Consider the following 15,352-nt stretch of genomic DNA (forward strand, 5'->3'; position numbering starts at 1 on the left):
TTTTTTTTTTTTTTTAGAGAAAATCCACATTTCAACACCAAATAAGTATGAGTACCAATATGTTCAGAAGCCCCTGCGCATGACCCACTTTGATGTTGCTGTGAAAGCCCACAATGATGCCCATTTTGCACTGTCATCTGGTCCCCATGACACAGCAGAGATGACAGAGATTGTCATTGGTGGGCACCAGAATTCCAAGACATGGATTTCCTTGAGCAAAATGGGTGAACCTGTGACTAGTGCAGACACAATTGGAATTCTCTCTTGGGATGAATTCCGGACTTTTTGGATCAGCTGGAAAAATGGAATTATCCAGGTAATGGATTTTGGATGAAATTGCCTTGCTGCTTCTTATTTTCCTAGAAGGATTCAAGGGACGTTGGATTTTGATCCGCCTTCTGCCATTTAGTGAAATTATATAATTTTTGTTCTTGCAGGATTGTAGTAAGAGCATCAGACTAAAAAGTCAAAATCTTAGTTTAAATCCCAGTTGACATGTATTAGCTTTGTGAATGCGTGCAAGTCACCTAACCTTGAACTCCATGTTCTTATCTATAGAATTGGGACAATATTTATACCACCTACATCTGAGGGTGGTTCGTAAGACCAGTTCTTAGTAAACTATTATTATTGTTTCATGGTTTTCAGTTGTATCTCACTCTTTGTGACCCCATTTGGGGTTTCCTTGGCAAAGATGCTAGAGCGGTTTGCCATTTCCTTCCCCAGCTCATTTTACAGATGAGGAAACTGAGCCAACAGGGTTAAGTGACTTGCCTAGGGTCACCCAGCCAGGAAGTGTCTGAGGCTAAATTTGGACTCAGGTCTTCCTGACTCGAGGCCCCCATAAACAACAGAATACCGTATAAATGTGAAATGTTGTTCCTTCACTAAAGCCCTCTTAGTACCTTGAGGCATGGAAGTAATCTTGGGTTCTCAAAGATTATGCCATTTGAGAGGCTCATTACCTGTCTGGCTGCACATTGATGCATTTTTTGACCACAGTCCCAAAGACTGGCTACCAAAGTGTAGAAAGATCATCCTGTGGGTGAGTGCAGGAGCTACCTCCACTGATGAAACTGCTAATGCTTGCACCATTATCCTCACATAGTTTTATAAAATAATATCATTATCATCACCCAGTTTTATAAAATAATTTCTGAGCACTAAGGTGGGTGTGCCTGGTTTGGCACAAATGGTACGGGTCACCTAAGGATATCATTGAGAACAGTCTCCCTGATAGATAGCCTCGATGTTTTCCAAAGTATGTGTGAAACCTCTGCTATTGAAGCATGAACTTAGTGTAGGGCCTTTTGGTCTGGAGAGGCTAGGGATGTGGAGCCAGCCTTGGACTATCCAAGGACAAGCCTAGCTAAGAGAAAAAGGTCATCCCATCCTCAGATAGCTGCTGGTCACTAAATGGAGAGAGGGGTGGTTGGCCACAACTTGGGAAGGTTGGATGGCCTTCTTCTAAGAGGCAGAAGAGGGGCTGCCCTCTGCCTTGGTGGATGGAGTTAACCCATATGGAAAACATCATGGGCCCTTGAAATAGTGGCACAGGGATCTCTAGTCACTTTGGGGAGGGGGAAGACCCTTACCTCATTACTGTGGTGCAGAACCTAATTCATAATAATATGGAAATAGGTTTTGAACAATAATACATGTATCACCCAGTGGAATTGCTCGTCAGCTCAGGGAGGATGGAGGGAAGAGGGGAGGGAAAAATCATGAATCATGTAACCATGGAGAAATTTTCTTAATTAACTAATTAAAAAAGAAAAGGAAAAAAAGAATCTAATTCAGTCTCTGCCCAGAAACATGAGACTCATCATCTCTTTGCAGGTAGGCCATGGGATTGAGCCATCCAACGAGTCTGTCATTGTAGAGTGGGGACTTCCCAAGCCACCAGAGGTGAAGTACATTGGCTTCTCGACAGGTTGGGGCTCCATGGGAGAATTCAAGATCTGGAGGAAAGAGGAGACTGATGAAAACCACAATGAAGCATTTACCCTTGGGGTCCCACTCAATGTGATCCCAGGTTCAGAAAGAGCGACAGCTTCGATAATAGGTATCTTGTACCACTTAAAGCCAATGGAAACAAGCGGCATTTCACTGGGTCCAAATTAGACATCCCACCAGGTAGAAATCCCAGGTACAGGCACTTTCCTTTTCAATCAGGCATACATGAGCTGATTGGCTGTGTGTGGGGATTATTCCTTGTGAAAAAATAGGTTTCAGACTGGGAAAAAAAGGTTACTTTTACAAACTTATTTATTTAGCAATACCTAATTACCTTATTCCCAATTCTACTACTACACTTGGCAGTCCTCACTAGATCTCAGGGACCAGAGAAGGTGATTATTACCACATTCTCAAGACAGAAGTTAGCCTGACTTGTCTGGGGAGGTTCTCATCAGTGGCTTGCATCTTTGCAAAATTGAGATACCAGACCACCAAGGCCCCTTTTGCCATGTAACGTCCAGCAGGACCCTACCAGGGCCTGATGCTCTCCCAAGATCACAGAAGAAGGTAATGCTTATCTCCCAGAGGTAGCTGCCTTCACAGCCTGAGAGCAGGGTTGGTCAACCACCAAACACTGTTGGGATAGAGTTCCTTGAAGGACCAGGTCCTGAATAAGCTCCCTCAATTATTGAAATAGATACCATATTTGCATAACTTCCCGAGGATGGAGCTAGTAAATGCTACCCATCAGCCTGGCGAAGCTCTTGCTGCTCCTCATCAGTGTGAGGAAGCTGAAGAGAGGAGAGAAGGTCATAGAAGAAGCTAGAGACCCAGGCGAGAGTTCTGACTCCCACTGGCACACTAGCAGAGTGACCCTGCACAGGTTCTTCGGAAACTGTTTGCTCACCTCTAAAATGAGGAGAATTCTCTTTGCCAGCCTCCCACATAGGATGGGCATAAGGGGCATGCCCTAGATATACCCCAAAGTGCCACATAGGGGAAGTGGTGGTTATTTTTGCAGCACGCCCCCTTTAAACGTATTTGCTAGTTTTCTTCTTTTAGGTATCACTTTGTAATGCATATGTTTCAATAAGAATTTTTTAATTTTTTACCTGTGTAGCCTGGTAGTCTCACAACACACTCAAAGGTTATTCCTAGTTCTTGTTTCCTCCCTGCTTCTACCTTACCCTTCTCTTTGGAATTTGGCTGTGGTTAGGATCCAACCAGCCATCTTTAAAGGTTCCTTTGGTTGGTTCTGGATTTACGGACCTCCATATGATCCTTCAGTGGAATTTTTTTTCTTTTTTGTGAAGAATTTGTAAATGAAAAGGAATTGAGTTTTCCCCCCTAAAGATCAATATCTTAAATCTTTTGATCTTTCATGTTATTTTATGAGAGGAGAAAAGAGAACAGGCTAAATTATTTTAAAACCAGGGAAATTTATCAGGGCTTTTTTTTTTATCCTTTTGGAAACCTTTCCTAGCCTTGGCTGGAGACTTGCCACCATTCCTTCATTTTTCTAGAATCAAATTCAAGGAACGACAAGCAGCCCAAGTTGAATTCAGTTCAATACGATATTTCCTGAAGACCCCACTCTGTGCAAGGCCCTTCATTTGCTGCCACGAGGCATACAGAATTGGATATGATTTCTTCACTCAAGGAGCTTCCATTCCTCTGGTGGGGAGGGGGTGGAAAAAACAGAAGAAGAACAATTCAGTTCATCGAGGATTTATCAAGCACTTTATTCCTTGAATAGCACTGAGGGCCTAAAAACAAAACAAAAATCCTCCCTTCCCTGACAGGAGCTAACATTCAAATAGGCAAACACAGTGGCCTAATATAAGCATATACCTCGTAGCATTGTCCTAACCAGTTTCATCTCACAGTTTTAACCATTAATCCACTATAACGAGTATGACCAGGAAGAGAGCTAGTCCAGGACCTCTCACCCACCCCAGACACATCCCCTAACTTCTCCGTTGCTCAGGAAACTTGCTAAGGCTCTGAGACGCAGAGAAGATGCCAGTCTGCATAGAGAGAGGGAGTTTGCTTTCTGGGAGTTCCCTACCCAAGTAAAATCATGGGTCTTGACCCCTCAAAACTCAAACATCATTCACCACAACAGAAAGCTCTACTGAAATGTTTTGCACATCCCCCTTTAATGCTGTTTCACCCAACATTGTGTTTCATGGAGCATACAGAGGCATTAAGTGGGATGTGCTTTTATGCATGACTTTAGTACAAAGAAGGATATGATAAGTGCATAAAGAGGGCAGCTGGGTGGCTCAGTGGATGGAGAACCAGGCCTAGAGACAGGAGGTCCTAGGTTCAAATCTGGCCTCAGACACTTCCCAGCTGTGTGACCCTGGGCAAGTCACTTGACTCCCATTGCCTACTCTTACCACTCTTCTGCCTTGGAGCCAATACACAGTATTGCCTACAAGATGGAAGGAAAGGGTTTAAAAAAATAAGAAGTACATAAAGAAGTTGTCAGCCAAATGTTGTTGGGGCTATTGAGGGGAAGGAAGTATTCAGTGCAGTGGAAAAGATCAAGGAGTACTTCTTAGAGGAAGTGGTAGAGTTGTGCCTTGAGCTATGATTAGGATCATTATAGGCACAAAAGAGGGTAGAAAGACTTTCTGGGCAAAGGAAGCCTGACAAAAGGTGCGTGCTTAAATCCTGATTCTTTCTTGTTTCTGTTAGGAGATGTAATGGGTCCAACTCTGAATCATCTTGATAAGCTCCTGCGACTACCCTTTGGCTGTGGAGAGCAAAACATGATCCATTTTGCTCCCAATGTTTTCGTCCTAAAATACCTTCAGAAAACCAGACAGCTCAGCCCCGAGGTGGAGAGTGAAGCTACAGACTACTTAGTACAAGGTATTCTGCTGCATCGAAGGTGGTCTTTAGTGCCCGCACCATGTAGTCTCACTTTCCATTTGCTTCTCCCTGGGACAGCTTTTCCACACAAAACACATGCTTCGACTTCATTCAACAGTTTTAGGATCTGTAACAGTGTGGACTGAGTTTTGCAAAGGAGAGCAGGCAATGGAGGTGAAGCAAAATTCAGTCCACACTGTAACAGATCCAAGGAAAGTAATATCTGGTGCGTTAGAAAAGGGATAAATCAAGAACGATGGAGAAGGGAAGGCGTTTGATCAGTAAGTATTATTAACCTTGTCAGATCTGTCCTCCATCAAGCTAGTTAGAGGGAGAGGCAGTTGAATGATCTTAAAGGAAGAAGTCACTTAGTGGGGATGGAGGGGGCATTTGAAAGAGGATCCAAATTAGTAATAATAGTTATCACTGAGAGAGAGAGAGAGAGAGAGATCGCACTTTCTCAAGTGTGTCTGGGTTCCCAAATGCCCTATGCCATTCTTTTAAAAGATTTCTAAGGGGGCAGCTGGGTGTCAGGCCTAGAGACAGGAGGTCCTAGGTTCAAATCCAGCCTCAGACACTTTCCAGCTACGTGACCCTGGGCAGGTCACTTGACCCCCATTGCCCACCCTTACCACTCTTCCACCTATGAGCCAGTATACAGAAGTTAAGGGTCTAAAAAAAAAGATTTCTAAGCCATTCTGCAGAAGCTGTCCATGTCCAGCAATCCTGGACACAGATATGCCTTAAGGAAGAATAACAGAATCTGTTATTAAGATGGCCTCGTGGCACAGTCGATGGCCCCCTCCCCAGTAGTCTCTGAGTATTGGACTTGGGGCAGATCAGTGGTACCACTGAGCACCAAAGACTTCCCTAGGGAACACTCAAAACACACAACCAGCATACTTAGAGATATAAAAAAAACCATCCCTGGATACATCTAGCCCTCATAATACACAGCTTCAGCAGGAGGAGGTGCTACCTCCCTCTTTCCTTCTCACACAAAACTTCCCATTTCTTGGCCGGATGTCCCATCCCTTTTGTTGGCTAGAAGTTTAGTATTCACAGATCTGCTTTTGTCCCTTGACCAGGCTTAGCAGGAGTGGAGAAGACTAGGGTCTAAATGAAGGATAAGGTGTGTGAATGCTGCTTTTAAATATTTGAAGGGCTGTCTTGTAGAGGAGGAATTAACTTTGTTCTGCTTGACCCCAAAGGGCAAAACTAAAAGCAAGACGGGGAACTTGCAAAGAGGCAGGTTTTTATTTTAATGTAAGGAAAAACTTTCTCACAATGAAAGTTTTCTAAAAGTGATATGGACTGTCTTGGGAAACAGAGGGTTCCCTTTCATTAGAAGACCACATGAGAAGACTGGGAGACTTCTTATTAGTAATATACTGAAAATTCTTGGTCCAGTGTTGATTGGACTAGATGGCTTCTAAGTTCCCTTCCAACTCTGAGATCTTGTGATTTGGAGACCAGAATTTGGTTGGCATAAGCTGATTTTAGAAGAGTTTGCTGGAGAGTGATCAAACCCTCTGGCCTGGCCTTGTCATCTTGCCCAGTGAAGTCTAGCGTTAAAAGAAATCAAAGCAAATAGTGTTTACAAGTTACCTGACCCAAGTTTGAGATAGAAGCTGTAGAGACCAATCCTTCTCAAAGTTGGATGAATACAAGGATTTGTCTGTGTTTGGATAAACAGAAATCTCTGGTGTTTTATTTTCCTTGCCAAAATCCCTCTGGCTTTCCATGATTTGAGTTTTTAGCAGGGTAGAGTTATAGACTTACAGGATCAAAAAGTCTTCCAAATTTAAAAAGATCTTGTAATCTGCCATGGTATCATGGGATGAACACTGATAGAATCAGAATGGTCTGACGATCTGACTCTAATATTTACTGTGTGACACTGAGCAAGTTATTTATCCTACCTAAGACTTAATTTCCTCATCTGTAAAACTAGCATAAAAGCATTTGCACTACCAAATTCATGGGACTATTAAGAAGAAAAATGCTTTGTAAATTTTTAAGTGCTATGTGAATATTAATTATTATTATTGTTACTCAAAAGAATAATTCCCTCTATGACATAAATCCTTCACAAAAGACCATCTGTCTTCTGCTGAAAGAAGCAATGATGAAATTCACTACCACTAAAACTGCATCTTTCATTTTTTACATGAACCATGGTAATGGAGGCTAAGCATGCTCTGTTGGATTTCTTTTTTAAAATTCTGTTTTTTACCTTCTCCTATTTTCATTTTTTCCTTGCTTACTCTACACTACTTCCTCCTCTTCATCCAGAAACTAAAAAGTCCTCATTGCAGAGATGCTCAATAATATATCATTAAGTAACTCTTAATTACAAATAAAACAATCCGTGTCCAACCTAGAAACAACCTTAGAGAGCATCTAGTTCAAACCTTTCAGAGAATCATAGAACCCAAAATTGTAGACCTAGAAGAGACCTGAGCAGCCAGAACAGCAAGTCATTGAGCCTACTATGTGCCAGGGACTGTGCTGAGGTTCTGGGGGCAAATCGATAACAACAGCAATAGCTAGGATTTATATAGACTGCAGCATCAGAGGAGATGAGGGTACATATATAAGAAATAGTGGGTGAAGGTTGAAACTATAGGACTTAGCAACTGATTGACTATGGAAGGGTGAGAGAGAATAAGAGGTCAAGGATGACACCTAGGTTTTGAGATTGAAGGATTTCAAGGATGGTTGTGCCTTTTGACAATAACAGGAAAGTTAAGAAGAGGAGAGGATGTGGGGAGAAAGATGTTTTTGGATATGTTGAGTTTAAGATGTCTATAAGATGCACAGTTTGAGATATCTAATGGGCATTTGGAGATGGTGGAACTGGAACTCAGGGAAGACATTAGAGTCAGACAGATAAACCTGAAAATCCTCTGCATAGAGATGAGAGTTGAAACCCTTGGAATTTATGAGGTACCAAGTAAAAGAGAAAAGAAAAGAAAGAGGAGAGAAGGAAGCTCAGGACAGAGTCTTGTGGGACACCCAGAGCTGTGACCTAGATGAAGATCCAGCCAAGCAGACTGAGAAGGAATGGTCAAATATGTAGGAGGAGAATAGGGGAGAGTGGCACCATGAAAACCTGGAGAAAAGAGAGTATCAAGTAGAAGAGGGCAATAGACACTGTCAAAGGCTACAGATTTGGTGATCATTGATAACTTTGGAGAGAGCAATTTCAATTGAATGATGATGTTAAAAGCCAGCTAGTTAGTTCAGTGGATTGAGAGCCAGGCCTGGAGACTAGAGATCCTGGGTTCAAATCTAGCCTCAGACACTTCCTAGCTGTGTGATCCTGGGCAAGTCACTTAGTCCTCAATGCCTAACCCTCACCACTCTTCTGCCTTGGAACCAATATACAGTATTGATTCTAAGATAGAAGGTAAGGGTTTTAAAAAAATAGGCAGGGGACCTCAGAGATCATTGAGTCCAATTCTCTCATTTTAGGGGTGAGAAAATTGATGCTCCAGAGGTTGTGACCTGCTCAAGATCATTGACTCATTTCTTTTTCCTGAGTGAATTGTTTAACTTATCTCTTTAAAATAAGCACAGATTCCATTGAGGAAGTTCTGTCATCATCACAGTATCATTTGGAATATATTTTTGTCTCTAGGGAGTCTCTATTCCATTTGAACCTTGCATAAGACTCCTGTAGCAAGCATGCATCTTGTTTTATTCATTTTAGTTCAATTTAAACATTCATTTGATGATAATATCAGAAGGTCATTAAACAGAATCATCACTCTGCTGGCATTTATTAAGGAATATAATATGATTTTAACATCTGCATGAGAGATTTGTGAGAAAAAAGCCTCAAAATGCTCTAGAGCTGTGTTGGCAAAGCTGTGGCATGGGTGTTGGGTTGGCACAGAGAGGGCTGCTTTGTTCCTTCTCTCTATAGCACCTGAGAACAGTTTTTGTACCCCCACCCCTCTCTCCAGCCACCCAAAGTGAGCACTTCCTCCCTCCACTATCTGGGGTTATGCTGGGAGCTCACAGGCAGCTTTAAGTTTCACTTTGGGCACCTGAACTCAAAAATGTTTGCCAATGCTGCTCTAGACCATTCTGCTCTATCAAGTGAGGTGCTTTTTTGCAATCAAGTAATAATATATGGCAAGATTTTTTGGTCATTTGTGGGTCTGTTAGGATGTGCTGTGCTATAGGAAATAATTTTTTAAATTTAATTAATTAATTTAGAATGTTTTTCCATGGTTTCATGATTCATGTTCTTTCCCTCCACTCCTCCCTCCCCCCTCCTGTAGCCAATGTGCAATTCCATTGGGTTTTACACGTGTCATTGATCAAGACCTATTTCCATATTATTAATATTTGCATTAGGGTGATCGTTTAGAGTCTACATCCCCATCGTATCACCATCAAACCATGTGATCAAGCAGTTGTCTGTCTTCTGTGTTTCTGCTCCCACAGTTCTTTCTCTGGATGCGGATAGTGCTCTTTCTCTTAAGTCCCTCAGAAATGTCTTGGATCATGGCATTGCTGCTAGTAGAGAAGTCCATTACGTTCGATTGTGCCATAGTGTATCCATCTCTGTGTACAATGTTCTCCTGGCTCTGCTTCTTTTACTCTGCACCAATTCCTGGAGGTCATTCCAGTTCACATGGAATCCCTCCAGTTTATTATTCCTTTCAGCACAATAGTATTCCATCACCAACAGATACCACAATTTGTTCAGCCATTCCCCAATTGAAGGACATACCCTCATTTTCCAATTTTTTGCTACCACAAAGAAAACAGCTAATAAATATTTTTGTACATGTATTTTATAGGAAATAATTTCTGAATGTTTTTCATTTCTCTTTTCATATTTTAATCAAGATGTCCTTGATATCCATGAAGTTGATTCTCATAAAGATATTATATAAGTGTGAGGGGGCAGGTTTGATCAGTTCTATTTAAACAGTTTGATAAGGTCCTCACTCAGCTTGACTATAGGATGATGGGTTTTTATTTAGAGGCATCGGTAGGGCACCTCCCATGGAGCACATGGCCATTCCCACCATCACTTTGTTGAAAAGTCAGAGAACACCTGATTGATTTACAATGGTTGGGGCTGCCTCCCAAACAATTGGCCAACTGGGACTTGGAAGGATGGGCAGTAGTCACAAAAGGCACTGTGGGCTGTATAAAAACATGCAGATCTATCCATTCTCCTGTGGATTTCCCATTTGCCTTTTCCTTGTTTAGATACTAAACCATACATGCAGCATACAACAGAGAATATTTACATGGAGACATAAACATATGCTTGCCTCATCAGTCCAAAAGGAGAGTGTATGTGTGCATGTGAGAAGAGAGAAACAGAGAGAGACAGAGAGACAGAGACAGAGGTAGACAGAGAGGAATTCCCCTGATAAGGAATGATTTTTAGTTCCTAGACTCTATTAGACCCCATATTCCTACCTAAGCCACCTAGGTGCCCCTCATATAGGTACTTGCCTCCCTGTTAGAATGTAGGCTCCCAAAGAGAAGGAATGATATCCTTCTTTGTGAGGGTCTACCCAACACCTAGCACATATTAGGCACTTAACAAATATAATTAATTGAAGGAGCCCATCAATAAATACAGAAAATACTGAATTGTTCAGAGGGATCCCAGGAGCTTATAAACACATGCAGAAAACACATAAAGCAATCAGACAGCCCATAAATTCCTCCTGGAAGGCAGGAATATTTGGATGTTGTTGAACAGACAACACCCATTCTCATCAGATTTACACAGTTAGAATCACTGTTAGAGTGGGAATTGGGAAAGGGGAGATGTGTTGTGGCAACATCCAAGTCACTTACTTCCTCTAAGTCAGAAGTGTCTCCTAACCTGCTCCTTTAGGTTTGGGGGACCAAAACAGGTAGGGGGGTGATCTTTCTCCAAAAAAGCCCACTGCATCAAAAAATCTTTTTCTCAGAGAAACTCCATTTAAAATCACTCTAGAGCAGTGATGGGCAAACTTTTTAAAGAAGGGGCCAAAGGAGAGGAAATGTTCATCTGTCAGTCTGTTTCTAAGGCAACTGTTACGAAGTTTCATTGTATTGTATCCTACTCGTTGTATTCGTCAGATTAGGGATAATGTCGCCTGGAGGGATAGAACATTTCAGGGGGCCTCATCTGGCCCATAGGCTGTAGTTTGCCCATCACTGCCCTAGACAATATAAAATATTTAGGAATCTATTTGCCAAGACAAACACAGGAATTATATGAACACAACTACAAAACACTTTCCACACAATTAAAAACAGGTCTAAATAATTGGAAAAACATTAATTGCTCTTGGGTAGTCTCCTGGCTTAATGTCAACCCACATGGGAAGAGTAGGTTGCTGGGGCCATCTTCCTTCCTCTCTCCCTGATTAGAGTAGGAGGAGAGAGGGAGACAGACAGGCAGACAAACAGACAGAAACAGAGAAAGACAGAGACAGAGAAAAGGAGAGAGGGAGAGAGAGAGAGAGAGAAAGGGAAAAAGACAGAGACACAGAGAGAGAGAAAAGGAGGGAGAGGGGAGGGGGAGACAGAGACAGATAGAGAGAAGGAGGAGGAGTGGAGTGAGAGAGAGAGAAAAGAAGAAGAAGGAGGAGGAGAAACATAGACAGACAGACAGACAGACAGAGGCAGACTTTGGCCATTTACTGCCTTTTGGATACATACCCAGTACCAGCCCATTGGCCAACCAAAAGTCCATTTCTTCACCATATGGTCAGCCTACCAGAAACATGGAATATCTGTCTGTGCTCTGCAATGGAGAGCAGCCCTTTCTCTTCCACATGATCAGGTTCTTCCAGAAGCTCAACAACCATACATGCTCCTAGCACTGAGCCCTCATTGGCCCAATCTGTTACCGAAGCTTTCTTGTTGTTAACTCCTTTTAGTTATATCTGACTCTTTGCAACCCCATTTGGGGTTTCCTTAACAAAGACTACTGGAGTGGTTTGCCATTTCCTTCTCCAGCCCATTTTTCAGTTCAGGACTTGGCCAGGGTCACATAGGTCGGAAGCGTCTGAGGCTAGATTTGAACCCACAAAGATGTCTTCCTCAAGCCCGGCACTGGCCACCTAGCTGCCCTACAGAGGCATTCCTACAGTTTCCCAAGGCAAAGAGGATACGTCCATCTCCTCATCAGTAACACGTCCCAAGGTTGTTGTAAGGATCAAATGAGATGATCATTGTAAAGTGCTTGGCACAGGACCTGGCAGATAGTAGGTGCTATATAAATGCTAGCAATTTTTATTTCTCTTATGAAGTGGGAACTGGCCAACTGGAGGAGGAGAGATGAGCCCTTAATTGTCTTGGAACAGTTGGGTTTGAGAGAAAAAGCCCGCCTTCCTCTGAGGGAAGTGGGCTGAAGGTAGAGACAGCAGAAGTGCCAGTCAGCTCCACCTGCTTACTCTCCAGCCCATCCTGGAAGCACCACCTTGCAGGTGTCTGCCTCATCGCTATTTCTGCTGTTTTCTTGGTACTTTGAGAATTAAGGGGTTAAGAACTAAAAGGAGGAGGTTTTCTGTCACCAATAGCAAAAATGGTTCATTATAGAAAATTGGCTGATTGGTTCCTTTGATGTGTTTGTTTTCCTCTTGCCGATTTCACCCAAGAATACCATCGGAATGATGTAGCTTGTTTGTGTTTGGCATTAAGGTTTGCTATGCAGATAATTTAACTGTTCATTGGAGGCAGAGGGAGTCCAAATGTTGGAAATGAGCAATATACGACTAGTAGGCTAAAAAGGAAGTATTTGTATTTATTCTTAGCCTAAATTCAGGGTTATTTGAATGGAAATTGAGGGTGAATAAGATTGTTCTGGGCAGCCCAATCTATCAGCCTTGCTTCAAGAGTAAAGAATATTTCAACTCTTTTTTTTTTTGAGGGGATGGCAAAAGGGTGTTATGGTTAGGTTTGGAGGTAATCTTATTTACACTCTCTCAGTTAGAGCCCCATCTGGAATGTTTATATCGCGTTCTGGGTATCTCATTTTTAGGAGGGATATCAACAAGCTAGAGAAAACTCAGAAGAAGATGACCAGAATGGTGAGACCAGAAGCCTGGTTTAAGTAACTGGAGATATTTAGCCTGAAGAAGAGAAGATTGAGTGAGAACAAATTTTAGGGCATTCAAAGAGCTGCCATGGGAAAGAAAGATTAAGCTTGTGCTGTATGGTCTCAGAAGACAGGCAAAAAAGCTGGAAGTGATGGGTAGAAGTGACAGGAAAGCTGATTTTTAGCTCCAAAAGGAAAGTGTGGGAAGAGTTGGTTCTAAAGGATATGGGTTCAAATCCCACCACTGATGGTTATTTTCCTATGTGACTTTGAACAAGTTATTTAACCTTAGTGAGCCTCAGTTTCCTCAAATTGTAAAATGAAGGGCATTGGGCTAGCTGGCTTCTGAGGTCCCTTCTAGCTGTAGACATATGACACTATGAAAACTCTTTAACTGAAACACAGTAGAATAAGCTCTCTCAGGAAGTAGTGAATTGCCCATCACTAGATTTATAGTAGAAGAAATTCACAGGGGCAGAGAATTAGATGACATGATCTCTAAAGCTCCTTCTGATTTTAAAATTCTGATATTCCACAGAGAACCATCTCATCTATGAATATTTTATTAGTGGTGTGTTCGCAGCCCCAGTAAAGGAAGGGGTGAACTGCCAGTGCCAAAGAGATTTGTAGGTTCTCTGTTCCCAGGGATAACTGAGTTGCCACTTGTATACAACAGAATCTTATCTTTGTGTTTCTCAGGGTATCAGCGCCAGCTGACTTACAAGCGCCAAGATGGCTCATACAGTGCTTTTGGGGAAAGGGATGCTTCAGGGAGCATGTGGTAAGTCACCATCATTGTCATTACAGAAATGTGAGCTGGTGTGGGGTAGTTAGTGGATGGAGCTCCATCCACACATCCCATCAAAGACTACAAAATACTTCATCCCAACAACCCAGTGGGGAATGTTAGCCCCATTTTACAGATGAGGAAACTGAAACTTTGAGAAGTTCAGTCCTTCTCAGGGAAGTATTTGGTCACACAGCTGGTTAATGGTGGGGTTTGGATTTGAACCCAGAAGTTCAGGAGACAGATCTCAAGTCTAGCACCAAATCAAGCAATCCTAGTGATGGGGCACTTTAATTATCCAAGCTTCTCTGGAGCTCTCTCCAACTAAGAGAAGTACAATTTCCTCTTTTAAAAGTTAAAGAACCAAAGAAGGGAAATTATATCCTAGATCTGAAGCTCACTAATAGGAAGAAACTGGTCGCTTGGAGTGGAAGTGATGAGAACCTTGAGGGAAGTGATTACTCCCTTCTAGTGTGAGGCAAGCCAGAATAGGGTTCATGGATATCCGTCCAAGATTTTGGGAGAGCAGACTTCATAGAGTTCAGAGGAGAGGGAAGTAGGATCCCATAAATTAAAACACAGAGGAAGTCACCCCTGCCCCCAGAAGGCTGGGTAACTCTCAAGAATGAAAATTTGAAGATACAAAGGAAAGTAATTTTAATGAGGAATAAGAAGGGGAGGTTTCTAAAGAGAGCAGTGTGGATGCATAGGGAACTCACCAACTAACTTGGATTTTTTAAAAAAATTGTATTTTCCCAATTACATGTGATAAGTTTTTAATATACATTTTCTGAAATTATAAGATTCAAGTTGTCTCCCTGCCTTCCTTTCCTCCCCACTCTCAGAGATGGTAAGCAATTTGATCTGTTTTATACATGTATTATCATGCAAAACCTACTTCCATATTGGTCTTTGTTGTAAGAGAATACTCATATAAAACCAAAACCCTTTAGGATTTTCTTTTTTTATTTTAATTTTTTTTAAATATTTTTTTCCATGCTTACATGATTCATTTTCTTTCCCTCCCTTCTTTCCTCCCCCCTCCCAGAGCCGACAAGCAATTCCACTTGGTTGTACAAATGTTATCACTTGATACCTATTTCCATATTATTCGTTTTTGCTATAGAGCGATCTTTTGAAGCTCATACCCATATATACATGTGATAAGTGATGTCATGTTTTTCTTTTGCATTTCTACTCCCATAGTTCTTTCTTTCAATGTGGTTAGTATTCTTTCCCATAAGTCCTTCAGGAGTGTCCTGGCTTGTTGCTTTGCTACTAGTAGCAAAGTCCTTTGGGGTTTTCTTGCCCCCCCCCCCTTTATTTTTCAGGTGAGGAAATTGAGGCAAACAGAGTTAAGTGTCTGAAGTCAGATTTGAACTCAGGAAGATGAATCTTCCTAACTTTAGGCTCAACATCGCGCCACTTACCTGGTCTTGGATGCACCAGGCATAATTTCTCTAAAAGTCCATTCTTTTCACTCACCATGAATGTATTTATGGGGGAAAACCAGTTCAAGGTGCATGTATGTGTATGTGTAATTTTCTACTGTTACTTTATTTACATTGCTATTTAATTACATGCCTTTGTTATACTCTAAGTAAATCCTATGGTTGAGTGATATAAAAGTAAAACACAACCATTTGTCCCATAAT

General features: G+C 41.9%; 1 pseudogene; it reads left to right on the forward strand.

Annotated features, from left to right (window-relative positions):
- The window catches only part of LOC123256757, a 71,020-nt pseudogene that overhangs the window by 31,022 nt on the left and 24,646 nt on the right, over positions 1-15,352 (forward strand).

This window comes from Gracilinanus agilis, chromosome 1 (assembly GCF_016433145.1).
Source record: "Gracilinanus agilis isolate LMUSP501 chromosome 1, AgileGrace, whole genome shotgun sequence".
Classification (NCBI taxonomy): Eukaryota; Metazoa; Chordata; class Mammalia; order Didelphimorphia; family Didelphidae; genus Gracilinanus; species Gracilinanus agilis.